Source organism: Solanum tuberosum, unplaced genomic scaffold (genome assembly GCF_000226075.1).
Source record: "Solanum tuberosum cultivar DM 1-3 516 R44 unplaced genomic scaffold, SolTub_3.0 scf00089, whole genome shotgun sequence".
In the NCBI taxonomy this organism is placed as follows: Eukaryota; Viridiplantae; Streptophyta; class Magnoliopsida; order Solanales; family Solanaceae; genus Solanum; species Solanum tuberosum.
The window spans coordinates 469848-475570 of NW_006239012.1; the positions used below are offsets into that span (position 1 = coordinate 469848).

Here is a 5723-nt window from a genome sequence, read left to right on the forward strand (position 1 = left end):
CCTAAATGAAACATTTGAATTAAATGCAAGTGATAAAAATTTTAACAAACTAGATTAATTAAAATCTATTTGACTCATAATAATTTGAACTAATTTAGTCGATAAACCAAGAAATCAATTTAAACTAAGTGAAAGTTTTGAATTGAAACCATTTGAATAAGTAAATAAGGGTGCAAGAGTTGAATAAAATAAAATTTATTAAAGTAAACCAACACAAAGAAAATAGTTCATCCTTTGGGGAGTTCAATTAAGTTATTTAAAGTTAGAGTTAATAAAAAAAAACTAACAATAAGTAATCACAATTAAATAATCTAGGAGAATAAAGGAGAAGATGAATTTGGGCCCTTTTTGGGCCAAACTCGTTGTTGATTTGGGCTCTTGGCTCAATTCCCTTTTCGCATACGTCTGATGTATATCAGTGTATATCGGATGTATACAACCCATTTTTCTGTAATCCGACACCTGTTTCAGCTTCCCTTACGACATGCATTCTCTTCCCGAACTCCACGTGGTTCCGATTATGCGGTTGACTTGATAAGACGGAGAATGCAAGAAATAGGAATTGGGTCCAACTTGGACTCCGCCAACATACCATAAATCAAACAAAAGTAAAAGAAGAGGAATTAGAGTTGGACAAGATACAAAAATAAAAATAAAAAAAATAAAAACTTAGCATAATATTCAAATCACAAGCAAAGAAACTAAGTAGTAATTCACGTAATTAATATTAAATAGGTCACCAATTTTATTTCATCTTTTAATTGAAGGGAAAAAAAATCACTTCAACAAATGTAAAAGGAAAATAAACATGGACCACTAAAGTAAGTCCTACTTTATGGAATTATCAAACAAGACAACTTTATGCACATGGCAAGCATTTGATAAGTAAAGTATGCACACTGGAAAAAATTATTCATTAGCAATACTACTTTATGGAATGAACAAACAAGACAACTTTATATGCACATGACAAACATTTGACGAGTACAGTATGCACAATGGCAAAGATTATTCATTAGCAATAAGAGTGGATAAATTATAAGTGATAATATCATATGAACAGCAGTAAGCGGGTTTAGCAGCATTCAAGTGAAATAGTTTTGGTACAAAGAATAGCAAAGACACAAAATTAGTTTAAATAGCTATGTGTATCATGATTCCCATATTTAGAGTGAAAGAGCGAAAAAACATGGCATCGAATACTGGTTATTAATGCATATGCATAGTGACTACGACTTAACTAATACAGGTGTAGCAGTTTCAAACTTCAACAAAATGCCGTTATGCAGGCCAGAAAATAAGAATAGTAACAGTTCTAGTCAGAAAATCATCTTCGACACAAACCGAACCGAAACTTATTTATTATTGAAACTGAATGCATTCTAAGCAGTTGGAACAAGAACTCAACTAAATCTATCCATAACACGAGATTAGGCTAACATTTATATAAATCCATGATACCAAATCCTAATACAACAATCAAACAACAATTCCTAAAAAGAAATAATCAACCTTTCCCGGTTCTTAAACAGCAAGGGAAAGCTAACAATATGAAAGAAACATAACACATTCTGGAAAGAGAATTGCAAACTCATATGTGAAAACAAGAAATAAACGGCAACACACACTCATCCTATAATCACAACATGAGAGAAACAATTACAGAGCTCGATGAGAAAACTTATAATACCACACATAACTTCAAACACAATAACCCAGGTGCACCTGAAGTTAACAGAACAGTAAGAAGAGAAACAGGTTTTACCTTTTTTAGGGCAGCGACTGAGACAAACGAGTTGAAGAGCTTCCTACTACCACTGACCGCCACCAACAGATGATCCAAAGAACTTGAAAGAAAATTGAAAATTCGAGGCTCAAACCTTCGTGGGTTCAATTTCAGGGAATACTATTCTCCAACCTTCAAATTTCAATCCTCTGTTTGTCCCCTATTTTTTTGTCTCCGTGTGTCTCCTCTAAATGACACCAATACCATGTATTTATAGCAAAAATAAAGGCTTGAATTCAAATAGTCGTTTGAGCGGGAGATGAGAGATTGATTGGAGAGAATGGAAGAAAAAACAAGCAAGATGAGAACCTACCTCCGAAAATTCGGATTCGATGTGATATCCTCCGATTCGGATTAGATTTGGTTGAGATTTTTATCTAATCCAAAGTCAACAAATCAAGCTCGAGGTCTGCAATCTTTGAATATGGAAGGAGGGACTGTCAATGGTGATGGGTGGTGTAGTTGGATGAAGAAATTAGAGTTCTTGGTATTGACTTTTGCGTTTTGGAGGAAGAAAGAGGAGAGGTGCTTATGTGAGGCCTGGAAAAAGGGAAAAGAGAGAGAGTGTGGGAGAGTATATAAATCAAAATGATGGTCCATTTTATTTAAAAATTGGCCATTTAGTTGCTTATTTAACCAATTTGAGTTAGGTCTAATCAATTTGAGTCAATTAACAAAATTGGACAAAATTAAAATAAGATGAATAATTATCGATTAATTATTTGAGCTTCGTAATTTAAACAAGATAAAATAATTATCAAAACTTATTTATTGCTTTAAAATAGAGAACTAATTATACAAAATTATAAAATTAACTAATGCGTAATTATGATAAACATTATTTTTTAGGCTATTTATTAAATATTTATATAAAAGACCAAAATTACATAAACCAACATGTAAATTTATATAATTATTTCTGAAAAATACTAACCAAAACTAAACAGAAAGAGATTTTAAAAAATTTTCAAAGACGATTATTTCAAATTGTTTGAAATTGAAGAAGCTCGATAGTTAACTCGAATTGCATAGGGTCAAAATTGGGTGTCAACACTTGATTCGCTCACTTTGGAGGTTAAGTGTGGGTGCCACTCACGACTCGTTTTGGGTCGTGAAAATAATTGTATATATGTAACTACTATGTATATAAGCCAGAGCAACCACCCACAAGACTAGGATTCAAATCCAGCTATAGCCCAATTCATTGTTAATTGTTATTGATGTTTTTCGCTAAAGCCTAAATTAAGATAATATTAATGCACCCAAAGTCTTCAAATTCTGGTCCCTCAATGGAGTGTATTTTTTTTTTATAAACAATTAACTTCATTTTAGAAATTATGCAATAGCATATTATTTTAAATATAAGAAATCAAATAGTTAATAAGAAATAATATTAAGATAACTAATTTCACTATACCCAATTTTAGTATAACTAATCTCATCATAATTAATCTTAATCAGAGAATATAATTTTCATAACATCTTTTCATTTCCCTTTCTGTTGGAACTAGATATGGCAATGGGGCGGGGTGGGTGGATTTAAGGCTATGCGGGGCGGGACAATTTTAATAAGGCTGTGTCGGGCGGGGAGGGATGTGTGGCGGGGTGGAGTGGATTTTTTAAAACACTAATGTGGGGCGTGGCGGGTTGTGGGTCAATGCGATTTTATGCGGGTTCAAACATAATTTTAAATTTTTACATATTATAAGAGTGTTAGAGCATTATTTATTAAGATAAATTACAAAAATATTCAAGTTAGTAAATGAAAATGGTTCAATAAAAATAATTGGTTTCTTACATGCTTCCCAATTGACTTCTATAAAATTGAATCTTAAGTCACTATCTATTAAATTAATACAACTTGATGAGAAAATAAATTATTTTTTAAAAATTTTATTTCTAGTATCAAACTTAATTAAAAAAGAAAATATTAAAATATTTATGTGGGGCGAGTCTATGTGAGCCGTGTTGAAAATGAAAAAAATTGTTATGCTCGGCGAAGCGGGGTAAGTTCAAAGTTTTGCGGGTTAAGCTCAACCCGGCCCACACCCACCCTATTGCGATCTCTAGCTGGAACTATAACGACCCAAAAATGGATGTGATGACACTCGTCTTATCCCACCAAGACAAGTCAGCCTAAACCCAACCATTTCGATAAAGTGCAGAAATAAGATATAATTAAAAGTTTAATAACAAATAATAATACGGATAACAAGTCAACTTAACTAAATTCCCAAAATATGTATGTTACGTGCACAAGCATCTGATGTATTACAATAGATTTGAAACAAAAACACAAGTCTCAAATGATATTGTCTATAAAACAGAACAAAAATCATAAATATGAGTAAGAAGGTCTACTGAGATGACAAACAACTAGCTCACAAATCTCCAAAGGATGCCTCGAACAAGAAGAGGGAGTATCACGAAGATCCGAGCTCGTAACTTACACAATTGTATAAGCAAGGGGTGAATACCAAACCACACGGTACTCGGCAAAAAAATAATCCTAAACACAAAGATAAGAGTATAGAATACAAGTACTCCTACCACTCCAACTGAACCTCCACAACTACATCCTGCATAAAATCAGCCTAGTAACACCTCGGACTTCGAAAGAGCTAAATAGAGGTTCGTACAAGTTATCCATCAGTTTTAAGTTTTGGTGAACTTCAAACAACCATATATTTTAGCACATAAAGAATTAGGTGGCCTATGAGCTATCAAATCGAAGATCTTTGAGTCATCTTTCCAACACCGCCAAGTTTTCTCAATTTCGAGCTTGGAGTAAACAATTAAGCATGTTTCAGAGAAGCCTCTCTATTTAAGACATTTCAATCGTTTTAGAAAAGGGTATTTTGATCTTTCCTTTTTCCCACTAGGTTTAGCACGTTTTTCCTGACCCAATTAAGGGTCTAATCAGATTATAAATCACCTCTTCACATTCCAAAACACTTAAAGATTTAGAGCTAGGTTTCAAGAGGAGAAAAAGGGCTAAGTTCAAGTGTTCTTCGATACTTGTTATTTTCACCAAGAACATCGTTCTTACCAAGTATGTAAGGCTTCTCACAGTGTTGGACTTGTTCGTCCTCACGCCATACATCTAATGCATCCATGAAATCGTTATGTTAAGAGATTCTTGAGTAGTTCTTGATTTTAGTTTCATTCTTTAACAATAGAAGTTTTGAGTTTCTTGGGTTGAGGATCTTGAGTATGAGTTATGATTTTTGAAAGGAATTGTATGAAGTTTCTATGAATTCGTGTTGGGTTTAGAATCAAGAACGTTAGAAGAAATCACCCAATTCTAGACGGGTTAGGACCCTAAATTGAGTAGAAAAATTCGTTGGATTTTTAAGGTAGGGGCCTGGGGCGGCGAGCCACCATAGAGCCAAGGCCTGACTTCAGTAGTTCAGGCCCTGGGGTGACGCTCCAGTAGTGCGCCAAGGCCTGACTTCTGAAGTTCAGGCCCTGGAGCGACGCGCCACCCGTGCGCCAAGGTCGCCTGGTCCTTTTTCTTTCTATGCTTCTTTCCGAACGTGTTCCTTTTGAATCATGACTACCTTTTATTTGTATTAGCTTCTAAAGTATCCATTAATCTTTGAGAGATCCTACATGTATTAATTTACATTCCACACCAAAATGAGTTTAAGAGGTCTTTTAGAGTCATTTTGAGAATTCTTTTGTAATCAACAATGGTTTTGAACTAAGTCTTGAGAAGGTAAATATGAGAATGAGAAGAGTTGTATTCATGATTGAAAAGAGTATAAGGGAACTAAGTATTCCCAAATGTAACACATTTACATTTAAAAAGAGAGAACATTGATTTCTAATTGAGTTTATGAGTTCAGATATATTTCAGAGTATTACCTATTTTAAGAGGATCTTTTGAGTAATCTCAAATTGAGAAAGAATTATGTTTTATACATTTGAGCATGAA

At 33.6% G+C, this 5723-nt stretch overlaps 1 long non-coding RNA gene across 1 annotated transcript; it reads right to left on the bottom strand.

Annotated features, from left to right (window-relative positions):
- Positions 1-1573: 1573 nt before the first annotated feature.
- Positions 1574-2319, bottom strand: LOC107060548 (uncharacterized). The gene is made up of 2 exons (XR_001473411.1): positions 2100-2319; positions 1574-1973 (listed from the first exon to the last, which is right to left on the bottom strand). It is a non-coding gene; the product is annotated as an uncharacterized lncRNA (long non-coding RNA).
- Between the last annotated feature and the right edge of the window lie 3404 nt (positions 2320-5723).